Source organism: Rhinolophus sinicus, chromosome 3 (assembly GCF_057876585.1).
Source record: "Rhinolophus sinicus isolate RSI-liver-muscle chromosome 3, RSI-T2T, whole genome shotgun sequence".
NCBI lineage: Eukaryota > Metazoa > Chordata > Mammalia > Chiroptera > Rhinolophidae > Rhinolophus > Rhinolophus sinicus.
The window spans coordinates 119,208,804-119,221,264 of NC_142503.1; the positions used below are offsets into that span (position 1 = coordinate 119,208,804).

A 12,461-nucleotide genomic window follows, 5' to 3' on the forward strand; every position below is an offset into this window, starting at 1 on the left:
TAACTTACAGAGCACCTTTAGGACTTAGTAACCAAATGCCTCATGCTGTGCATGTGTCATGTGCGTTAGTCTTATTTCCTCCAACCAAACTACAACCAACTTGAGAGTAAAGCTTAAGTTTTCTGTTTTCTTCATACTGTAAGTAAATAATAACTCTCTCTCTCTCTCTCTCTCTCTCTCTTTTTTACTGTTTCCTTTATTTATCCCCAAACTGGAGACTCATGTTAGGTTTGGGAATCATTTATTAGTTCAATTACTTTTAGTTATTTCAAACCATTAAGATATTGAAGGTTGCTTGACAATTCAAGGATTTATATAGATTGATGGATAACTGACGATTGCTGAAAACCCCAGTTGAACCATCCCCAGTTTTGAAGGGGGACAGAATATAAATAATTAATATAAACTAAACCCAACCATCATGATGGTCAATTTACAGACTATTCATTGAGGGCTTCTTTGTGTGTCAAATGCTGCATGAGACTCTAAAGTTGGAGAAAGAAGAAGTTGGAAGAGGGCCTGACCCACACTATCTCAGGGAATTTAGCAAGTTCAGGAAGGGTGGTGTGTAGAACAGAGTCTAATGATCAAATCAAGGTAATAGGGATAAAATAAAGGAGTATGAGAAAAGTGTGAAAGTGAAACCTTTTGATCACAAAAATGAATGGTTCATTTCCCGGCTGACTAAGTTGTTGCTGTGAAGATAGTCATAACGGCACTGTTTTACAAACAGTAAGGCACCACCAAAACCAACGTGGAAGTAGGCAAATCCGAAACCAGAGCTCCTAAGTACAAGAACATCCACTCTGAGAAGCCTTTCCGTGTAAGGCTTTCTTTCTGCAAATATACATTCAAGCACATTATCAATATACTAGTTTTGAAACTCAGTTTTACAATGCAGTCGAGTAAGGGTTTTTCAGGTCTTTACAGTAAGAAGACACCTTTCTTTCCCATGCAGTGAATCTCAAGGCACTGCTTCTACCCCTCCCCCCAACACACACACACACACACACACACACACACACACACACCAAAGTGTCAAAGTCATTAGCTGTTTGTACCCTACATGTGGAACAAGGAGTTCCCCAGATGACTTTTAAATTCTGGGGCAATTACCACATACAGTTCCAAGAGTCAGAAGGAAGAATCAATCTGCCAAGCAACTATTAGGGATGGAATTGCTTCTGCTTCAAAGTATATGCTGGATTAACTGCTAAAGTAGTTAATTACTTTTCAGATCATGCTGTGGTGTCACATAGCCTAAAGAGAAAACTGCAGCCGTCCAGACCTAAGTTGGTAGAAGAGAAGGGAGGTCACTATTTCTGTTATCTTTTAGACTGTGTCTAATGGGACTTACTTAAAAGCAAAAGGATCAAAAACCATTTTTTGTTTTGTTTTAGCCAACACAATATTAAATAACAAGTTTTTAAAAATTGTTTAGTTGTTTAAGTGAATCAACTGATGGTTTTTTGATCATTATAAAAATATGACCTAAATTGAAACTCTTGTCAAAGACTCAATAGCTAAATGTTTTGGTTAAATTACCTTCTGAGCCATTCTCACTTTGATAATAGACTAGATTTTCCTGGTGGAAAGTGGTAGAATGTAGAGTCCCCAGATTCATTTCACTTCAGAAGTACCTAATAGGAGATAAAGGAAACACTGGTCTAAATGAAAAAATTGGGACCAGGGATGGCACATGGGGTAGTGTGTGCATTGCTATTTTCCCCCTCGTAGACTCAAGACATTCACCTTTTATCAATCATAGCAGTCTTAACTCACACCAAGCTTGCACCTGGCTTCAGAAATCTCAACACAGTGATTTGGGAGGCTGCTAAGAGTCAAATGGGACTGGACCGGGAGATGAAATTTATTTGCAGTGTGTGATCTAGAGGCAATATAAACTCAGAAAAAGTAACCTAGAAAGATACTCATTCTCAGAGTTTGGCAGTGTCTGACAAACCTAGGGGAAAGAACTCATTTGGTTCTTTGAACCTATTTTGTTCATTGACACCACTGATGGTTTCAGTCTCGGGACACCTTATCAAACACTATTAAATTTGAAGAAGCCAAAGTCACCCTGTTCTGTGCCCTCATTTTTATGGACCAGGAAACTGTATTAAACAGTGTCAAGCTTAGCACCCAGGCTTCCTGCTCCATTCTTCATTTCATGTTTCCCCTCTACTGACCATATGCTGGGCTCAACAGATCTTTACTGTCTTGTTTACATTGTTGGTGTGTTTACATATAGACCTGTATAGATAATTGTATGAAATAATACTGCATGAAATTGATTCATTAGTAAACTAGCAATTTTATCAATCTGTAAAATTCTAATCACAACTTACTTCAGCGGTTAACTTAGAGTTCAAAAACTACAGGACCTAGATATCTGTTGATTTTTAAATAGCAGTAAATTTAGCATCTGCTTCTAAGAATAAATGCAAACCTAATATGAATGGAAAGAAATTGAACTGGATTTCACAATGATTAATACCAGTTTATATAGACTCAAAACATAGCAGCGAAAATGATTGATACCAATTTCTTAGGATTTTAGCATTTCCTATGCTTACTTAAATTCTTAATTCAAAAGGAAGAGTCACCAGTGTTTTGTAAGTGTTTGTAGAAGTAATATTTAAGGTGCTTTTCAGGACCCACAGAGGAGACTGAGCACAGAGCTCTTCTCCTCAGCCTTCCTTTTCACTAAGGGAATGGTCCTGACTTCTTCCCTTTTTGCCAAGCCATGTAAGTTGATTTTTCCTCTTTATGCCAAAAGCAAAAATAATACCAACCCTCTGTCACATGAATAAGAGATCTATTATTCTATACCAGTGTTTCTTGACCTTGGCTGCACATTTTAATCTAAAAGTAGGTTAAAATCATCTACTTTTAACATTCCCACCCCAGATCAATTGAGTCAGAATTTCAGGGGCTGAAACCTAGGTGTTGCTAGTTTTTAAAACTCTCTGGGGTTTCCAATGTGCAGTCAAGTTTACCAATCATTGACTTGAACCAAAAGGATGAAATGTTACTACAGGAGCATCATAGATCAGCTGCAGTTCAAAGACCATCTGAACCACCCCCAACATTGTCTTTGCTGTTTCTGCTGCACGTCATTGTAAATTTAGCATCCTTCTCCACAGCGTAGCCAAGAAAGGAACTCAGAAGCAGATCCAGACTGAGGCAACAGGTGGATAGATCCCAGTGTTCTGGAGCCAACTAGTATTAGCTTGCAAGGTCAATTTTGACTTTTTTTTCCTGACTTTATGTTCAGTGACATCACACTGGTAGCTTGAAATTGGCTATGATGGGAGTATTTACACCATGGAAATTGGAAGACCCTACCAACTGGGGCTTGTTTTCCCCTAGAGATTCAGTGGTTAAACATTTATCAGCCCCAGACTGTGTAGATCTCTAGTCCCTGACTCTGGTCCAAGTTAAGAGAGAAACTTAAAATCACCCTCCGTCCATTAGCAAGTCTGAGATTATGATACTATTGCTCCTCTAATTATTGACAAATAAGGAGGGAGAGTAAAGCCAAATAGCAAGAAAAATTAGGAGTTTTCTGTTGCCTTATGATCTTACCTTCATGGGCAAGTAGGAGAAGATAACAAGAATTTAATATTGGCTCAATACATCCCTTTTCCTTCTTGCTTTTGCCTAGGCATTTGTATATGATTTTTTTTTTTATTAGAGAACCAAGATAAAAGAAAGGTGGATATGATATTACAGTAGTTAAGTTATAGTATAAACTGCTCTAATATGGAGACTTCAAAACTCAGTGGCTTATGCAAGAAAGAACTTTAACACTCTGATAGAAATTTCCAGAGGTAGATGGTCCAAGGCTGTGATTGGAGCTTTCATCTCTGAATGCTTCCAGCTCCTGTCATCACATATGCATACCACCCAGTCAGAAGGGGAGAAGAAGTAAGGGGAGCATATACCTTTCCCATTAAGGACACAACTAGGAGTGACTTACCTCACTTAGCTCATACCCCATTGACCAGTCTTAATGGCTACACCTACCTGTAAGGGAGGCTGGGAAATATAGTCTTAACTAGGCAATGTGCCCAGCTAACCTTCAGAAAATTTACTACTAAAGGAAGAAGGTAAGGGCGAATATTGATGGATCCCTAGAAGACTTTGCCATACCATCTTACTTGTTTAAATGCAAGTTTGTGTGTTGTCATGGCGAAGGTGGAGTATTAGCAGGGCAATATTTTAAAACATTTTACAGAAAACAATATCTTCTCAGGATTTTCAAGTCCTGACTCTCCCAGGAGCTTCCTATGTTAGTAGAAAGCATCATCTCTGGAAATTCACTGAAAAAAGCTCTTAGAGTTTATTTCAATGTACACATATGAAAATATTGTGTGTTATAAAATTTGATAATAGACTCCAATGTAGTATTTTACTTGATATATTTTTGGCTCAAATACTTCTTTGAAAGACAATTTTATTAGGACGTATGAAAACACATGAGATGTTACTAAACTGAATTTAATTTTGAAAATCACATGCACAGTAAAAGTAAATAAAAAATTAACTAAATAAACAATAACAATAAGTTTTAGTTCAGAGACTAAGATTAAGTCTCAACCTTTGGCCTTCAAAGGCACATGCATTTCCTTCTGGAGAATGACTACTATTTTAGCACAATATAAAATATTATCTCCTCAAGAATTAGGTAAAAGCTATGAGGAAAATATTGATGTGCAGGCCAAAAATGGTTAGTTTCAACAAATTTCCTGACAGTTTGTGACAAAAGAGAAGAGAAACCTTATTTTTATGAACATTATAGTGTCTATACAGTGTACATACACTGTCCAGTATGGTATCCATTAGCTACACGTGATTACTTATATACGTTAAAATTAATTAAAATTAAGTAAAATAAAAATTTCAGTTCTTCAGTCTACTAGCTACACTTCTAGTGCTCAATGTCCTCAATCACGAGTGGCCACAGGATCGGACAGTGCCAACATAGAACAATTTTCCAAAATCGCAGAAGGTGCTTTTGGGCAGCTCTGCTATAAAATGTTTTCATTTATTCCTAATATCAATATTTTCGAAGTTGTTTCACTGTTATTCTCTTCATGTACAGTTAACCAGTATAAAACGTCAGGTGTTCTTGGAAACTCTGGAGGTGGCAGCAGCTTAGCCAGCCTTAAGGTATTCTGAGCACACTTGCAGAGCATCCAAACTGTGAGGGGAGAATTTATGTTCTGAAAACCATTAGAAGGTTAGTACCATAAAGCACCAGCAAAGACCCAGTCTTAAGGTGATCCAATGAGAATCACCACTTCTGATACCAGCTCCCAAACATCGGCCTCTCACTCTATTACCCTGGGCTCCATTTCCATATTGTCAAATGAGAGCAGAGGGCCAATCTTTCAAGTTCCTTCAAGCTCTAAAACTCAATGACTCTATATATCATTCTGATGAGAAAGCTGTTGCATGTCTGAATTATTTGATGACTCACAGGGTAGGAGTCCTATGGTTGATTTAAAACTATCCCCTTCAGCGATTCTTCCAGTGTCCAGTCTCCTTTCTTCTCCCTGGATGCCATCAGGGCACAGGAAGGAAATGAGGAAGGAAACAGGACTGCGCCCAGGGAGTTCAGCTACCTTCTCCTAAAGATGAGGCCATTCCTAATTCCTAGTCGCCATGTATATCCCTTATTGGGTCATGTGGGTTTGGGAATTTCTTCCATATCACATGACTGACATAGGGAGTCAGTCCTGCTGATCTCTCAGTGCTTTCTCTACCTAACAATATTTTGCCACCATTTTCATTCCCTGCGGTTACTTCATGTTGCTGTGGAACTAAGATGCTTGAAATTTTCCTGAGTTACTATTTCCTGGAGGGCAAGAAACAAGTTCTTTTGTGCTGGATTCTCCCAAATTTATCTGTTTGTTTCTAGTACTCCCTACTCCCCACTGGCTCTCGGATCTTTACGCTTGCCACCGGGTGTGGGTGGGGGACAGCTCCCACTTTCACATCTGACCATTGTCCCTTAACCTCTTCTCCTCTTCTTCCTTTACCTTCACATCTAACAAAAAATGCCTGTTCATCCTATCTTGCCTCTAAAAAGCAAACATTTTCTTTTTGGATCCTTTAAAGAATTCTGAAAAACTTGAACATTTTTAGGTTGACATCTAAATTTTTTTTATCGTAAGTTACTTGCACAAGGTATAATCTCTGGTGTATTTTGTATTGTATATATGCTCTAAATATATTTTTGTTAAAACCTCACAGTGTTAGATTTTGCTCACGCAATGTCTGGAAAACATTTGCACAGAACCTAATTGGCAAAGTTAGTTTTTATTGTCTAACCAATTAGCCAAATCAGCCAAACCTTGTCAGGATAAGTCTGTAATTTATTTCTCAATTTAAGTCGATGTTTCAATATAAATCCTCATGACAACCATATCTTCTATGCATTGGAATTCAGAACAACTTCTGAATTCCAATGCATAGAAACAAAGGTACATAGATGAGGCACAAAGTCGTGCATAACTCTGCAGCCTGAATGAAATAAGGCTCTGTGGCCCTCAGTATTTTCCTGTGAGCTCATCTGGAGCTGCTCTCAGAACCCTCCCTCAGGGGTGTGCATTCTCCAACTGTCCAGTCATTTGCTGACCCAGAGGTTTTGTACCTTGAGGCAATGCACCAATTTAGGATCTTGGATGGTGAGAGGTATGATTTTCTCATATAAAGGTGAAGGAACAATTTGAAAAGGCAGTTTAATCTGCAAATTCTAAAGGCAGATTGATTTTAGGAAAGAATATACATGGAAGTTGACAATCTCAAAATTTGTTCCCTTAAAATCCCCAGTGACCAAGCAGCCCTTAGAAGGCCTTCATGTACTCCCATGGGTATACGCATGCCTGCCTACGTGAAAGAAAACCAGTGCTTTCTGTGCTCAGTCCCTGAGCTTTGCTCTTTACATGTTGAAAAAAGAAAACTTGTAGAATCTAAGCAAAACCTTTTTTTCTTTTAACAAAGCCTGGAATTATCTTGCTGTGAATTTAAGAGATTTACTTTGACACTCTAAGCTGAGTGATGACTTTGTTCTAGTTAGGTATTCAGCCTTCCCCTGAAGTAGTGAAACCCATTGATTCAGTGACTGAGGGGTCAGAGGACAAGACCACTTACAGGGAATGAAAATTACTTTGGTTTAATATTTCAAGGGTATCATCTTTCATTTGGAATGGGGATTAAACCGACTCTGTGTTGTTACAGAGTAGGACCAAAGGAATGGAGATACATGGAAGCAAATTCTGAGTGGCCATGAGGCAGAAGGTGAGCTGTGAAACAATGGGAGGATATCCTGTGTGACCCAGATGTCACCTGGGGCCTCTGCCTGTGGAAATCTAAGTCGAATGGACTTACCCTTACCCCTCCATTTTCACCAGGTGAGAGTCCTGAGCTGTTCCCAAGAGTTTGGCGAGTTCTTTCCCTTGTGCTAATGCTGGCTCTGGGTACCTGCTTTCAGTTGTGCTATGTCTGTTTTGCAGCACGTCAGTCCAGATAGTGAACTCACCTCAGCTTTGATTTTCACAAAAATACTTGAGAGTGGGAGAAAGCAAAGCGGAAGAGGCAAGGCGCTATTAACATAACAGGAAAAATAACCAAGAAGCCTATGGTGCACTAGGCAGAAAGACCTCCTGCCAACCCCTCTCAGAGATGGCTGCAGTGGTTCCAGCTTCTCTCCTTCTTGCTAAATGCACTCTCTCCTCATCTTTCACCCGCAAACCTCTCCTCCACTCCTTCCAGGAAGAACATAAATTATTCTTCTTGTCTTATACAGAGCACCCGAGCATGGGTATACACCATGATCTTGGGGTCTCACCATACCCCAGATCCCCATTGTAGTCTATATTTTTCCAAATTCGATTCCTGTCTTAAATGGAATTCAGTCATTATCAGAAGTAACTTGTTATAATTGGAAAGTAATGAGTTCCCCATGAATTAGGTCTGGGTGACTATCTGTCAGAAACTTCTAGAAGGGATTCCAGCACTGATGGGAAGAGGATGGTAGTGGAGGGAGTTGGATTAGGGAAGCCTCTACTGTCCCTTCAATATCAAAACTCTTTAATTTTACCCTTCAGAGGTAGAGATTTTAAAAAAATGAAAATAATATTACTGTTAGTACAAATTATAAGATAATATGTGTGCATTGTAAAAAAAAGATAATATAAAACTATAGAAATTAAAATAGTTCACTCATATTTCCTTCATCCAGAGAAAAGCACTGACATTTACATGCTGGCATACATCATTTGAAATTTCTGATTCATACAGTATGTATGTATGTATGTATATATTTACTTCCTTACTTTACAAAAATGGGATTGAAACCTGCTACTTTATAACCTATTTTTTCCCCACACTGAATATATTTCCATACAATTATAAACCTACATCATTATTTTAAATAGCTACACAGAATCCTGTTACTTATTTAACCAACATCCGATTGTTAGATATTCAGGTTGTTTCTAATTTTTAGATAATGCTGCAATAAGTATTCTAACACATATATCTTGCAAAGACAGTTTTGAAAGTTTCCCTCTCCAAAAAACTTTTGAAGTTTTACCATACACGTCTTTCATTTATGGGAATTTATTTTTCTTTACAGTTTTAAGCTCTTTAAGATGAAATTGTACAGTCACTTTAGAAAATAATGGTTATCAAAGCAATGCTATATTGTTGCATCATTAGGTAAAGGCAGCTCTTTAAACATTTAAATAAGGGCTTATTTGCATATATTCCAATATGGTATGCCATGTTAGAAAATATTTCCTATAATTATTATTGGTAAACCTCCTAAAGATAATTTTTTATCAATTTGCAGCTCATTTCATCACTCCAGGAAAAGTTGGAATTATCTCAGACTCCTATAAGGAAATCCAATTTACATGAAGTTATGTATCCATAAAAAAGCAGTTGGACTGTGATCCAAATAACTGTAATGAAGCCGATATGGTATTTAACAATAAAGTTTTCTGTAATCAAATTGAAGTGAGCTCCAAAAATTCTACCTGGAAAAAAATTCTCAAATGTCCTCAAATGAGTTCTCATAGCAGATTTCCTCTGTTTGGAAAAGAGAATCCTTTTTGGTATTGCTTTTGGGTTGATTAATTAGAGTTTGCAATATGACCTAGTGGTTATATCCAACAGTTAGCTAGAAGTACTTTTCTAGTTACAAGTATAGAAGTCAGTTCATGCTAACTTAAGCTAAAATGAGAAGTTTGTTAAGTGATAGGGTCTTGGGGACATTCTGACACAAAGACTTGGAAAGCTGGGTGACTGTTCTCATCATGGATCTTCCCTGCTCCTCCTTACACGTTGGCTCCTTCTTCTCTTTCCCTGCACACTGGAGTCTCTTCATTCTCTGCCAGGGGAGAGGCTCGCCCCACAGCTCAACCTTACTCTTACACGTCTATGTCTCTGAAGAACGAAAGTCTATTGATCGTTGCTCTCTGTCTCCCAGTTCCAAATTTATAGCAAAAGTGACTCTGATTGATCCAGCCTGGATTAGATGACTGCCCTTGACCCAACCAACTGTGGTTAGGAGGCAAGAGCACATGACGCAAGGTGGCTGCCTGGGAGGGAGGCAGCCAGAGTCGTCTCTGTGAACCGGGGAAATGCTCAGAAGAGTTCCCCATGAGCATGGAGCCTGAGAGAGACGTCAGTCCTAGTGATGGAGAGTTGAACACCATGAGACTACAGGTGCTGATTATAAACATGGGAATAGATGAGATTGTTAGTTGATTTTCAGTTGTGTGGAGAGGGAAGGACAAGGACAGAATCCTGGGGAATATGACTTAAGGAGTGAGGAAAGGCAGAGGAGCCATTTCTCCCAAAGTGAGCCTGACTCGTCAGTGAAGAGAACTCCAGGAATGTGTAAAGAATTGCCAAAAAGGCAGTTGCTTATCATCTCTGCAATTTATGAAGTTCACTGCTGGTTTCCCTCAATGGATTATCTAGATCCGTTGTCCACTCCCCTTCCCACCTGGTGTGGGCTCTGTGAATTTTCCATCTTGACTGATGGTGACTCAGTTGCGTTTCCCGTTCTGGTATTTCTCCACACAGGGATAAATCCAGGTTTGATTGGGACCTCGACGTTCACAACTAGTGGGGACCATTTTAAAGAAAAGCGTACAATTATGAGTACAAATATTTATTTAGAATGAGAAAAGACAATAATTAGAAATTTTAAAAAGTTGACAGATATCCCAAACATCACAAAATCTAGACAGTCGTGTAATTTAAAGAAAAAAATTAACTTTTAAATACTTCTAACATAATTTTCCCCTAAAATTTTGACTTTCTAGTTTTCAATCAGCTCTTCATATGACAACGATTTTGTAATTATCTGTGGGGACAGAGCCAGGAGTGCAGTTTCCAGGCTCTTGGCCTCACGTGGAAAGGTGCTGGCTCGGGTAGTAAATGGCCATCAACTGTGATTGGATGGCCATCAGCTGTGGCTAGTTGGCCGTCAGCTGTAACCAGTGAGTCATTGGTCACTAATATAACTGCCATGGCTACACTAGCAGCGGATGGTGGCTGAGCTAGCAAGCGCGGATTACAGTTAGCACTGTGGATTGCAGCTAGCAAGTGGGGTTGGTTGGTTGGCAGAGAAGTGGATGGCAGGTTGCAGATCACGTGGCTTCTGCTTCCTGTGTCTCCAACCCAGCCGCCAGCAAGAATATAGTGGTATGAACCCCCCTCTCTATGGCTCCGTGGGTGTTCCTTTTTGTCCTCACCATGTCCTGCGTTCTTATGCGGGGAGCGGGAGCTGAGACCCCACATGATACCCTGCAGGATATTATTACTTTCCATAGAATAAATAGAAAGGTAATTCAATCTTTCCTCTAGCATAATTGTTTACACTTTTAAAAACTCCCAGTTTAGAAGGGGTTCTTTTAGCATCAGAATAATTATGGATGATGCCATGTAAATGTCTAAGATTGTTGTCAAATCTGGGGAAACTATCAGGTTTCTTTCCTATATGAGCTGTAAAATTCGGAAGAGTTTTCCATAGATTAGCTTCTGGCTCCATACATTTCAAACCTGCTTCTCCTCCACTAAACACATGCATCCAGCGCTCAGTTCTGTAGGAGGCATTCATACTGCAATACAGCCTCCGGCTCTGCACTTTTGTGTTGGGACTTCTCGCACCAGAGATGTCCAGGGAAGCAGTGGTCAAGAGCTCAACATGGAAGCTGGTCTTGAACAGGCTAGTCACTGAGGTGGGAGAAAGACAGGCAAGAGGGTATCCTAAGGTAGGTATATCTGAAGAGGAGCTGGCAGGAAGTTGAGGGAGTTCTTGCTAAGGCGCCCTCATGAGACAAAGTTGGCTATGAGAGGAAGGGAGGCTAGGAGTAGGGTTGCCAGATTTAGCAAATACAAATATAGGACATGTTAAATATTGCATGGGACATGCTTACAGTAAAAATGATTCGGTGTTTAACTGAAATTCCAATTTTGCTGGGCATTCTGTATTTTGTTTCACAATCCTGGGTGGGGCTTTAAAAAGAAAAGTGAAGCTCTGGCATAGTCATTGAGAGAATGAGAGAGCTAACCAAAGATTAGTATAATGAGAGCCCAATTAAGGTTAGAAATCAGAAAACTCGTGGTGGTGGTGGTGGTGGTGGTGGTGGTGGTGGTGGTGGTGGTGTGTTTCTCTAATGGAACTCAGGTGCTCAGTTGCATTGCCATGCGTACAGCTTATGATTACAGAAATGAGGTTTAAAATATATGGCCAAAGATGGGATTCAACCAGGTTTCTCTTCTTTTTATGCTTACTATTTGTGCTTTCCATAAAACCAAGGAAGCAGAAATTTTAAACAGAAAGATGTACTGATTATGGATTGGAATCCAAATCACAGAATATGTTAACATAAGAATATTTCATTCCACACTTCCCAAACATGCCGTAATATATTCACCCAAAGCAATAAATCCCAAGCTGCACAAGCAAATTATAAACAAATGATAGAAGCTGAAGTTTCCTCTCAAAAGAAGCTAAAAAACAGATAATTTAGGAAGAACAGATTTTATTGGAACGTCAATAGTTTTCATGACACAGATACTTAAACTACTCGTTTTCAACATTCCCATATAAAGAAAATTATAAAAGGTTTTTTGTTTTTTTTTTAGGAAGATAATTTGACAGATGGAGTCTTTTTATGGGATCAGTAGAAGTGATAAAATTGCATAAATTACCAAGATTTTATCTCCATTTCTGTAATTCTCCCTAGAGATTTAGAGATGGCAGATTGAATCAACTGGGAAATAAATCTGCATGTTTATAACAAGTCTAAAACAAGAGTTAAAGACAAAAACTTCTAGCTGGTTTTCAAGAGTGGTTTGTCTTGAGGAAACCTGCTCTTATGAGATTACATTTTCTTTCTAACCAAGTATCAAGTTTCATCAAATGGACACGC

The 12,461-nt window shown here is 38.9% G+C and overlaps 1 long non-coding RNA gene across 2 annotated transcripts in view; it reads left to right on the plus strand.

The window, feature by feature from the left end:
* The window catches only part of LOC148758560 (uncharacterized), a 95,660-nt gene that overhangs the window by 72,088 nt on the left and 11,111 nt on the right, over positions 1–12,461 (plus strand). Inside the window, exon 1 of one of the 2 annotated variants that reach the window (XR_016020557.1) lies at positions 7,256–7,421. The exons of the other annotated variant lie outside the window; for it this stretch is intronic. This is a non-coding gene — a long non-coding RNA (uncharacterized LOC148758560). Of the gene's footprint in view, positions 1–7,255; positions 7,422–12,461 lie in introns of those variants that run through there. 2 annotated transcript variants of the gene reach the window in all.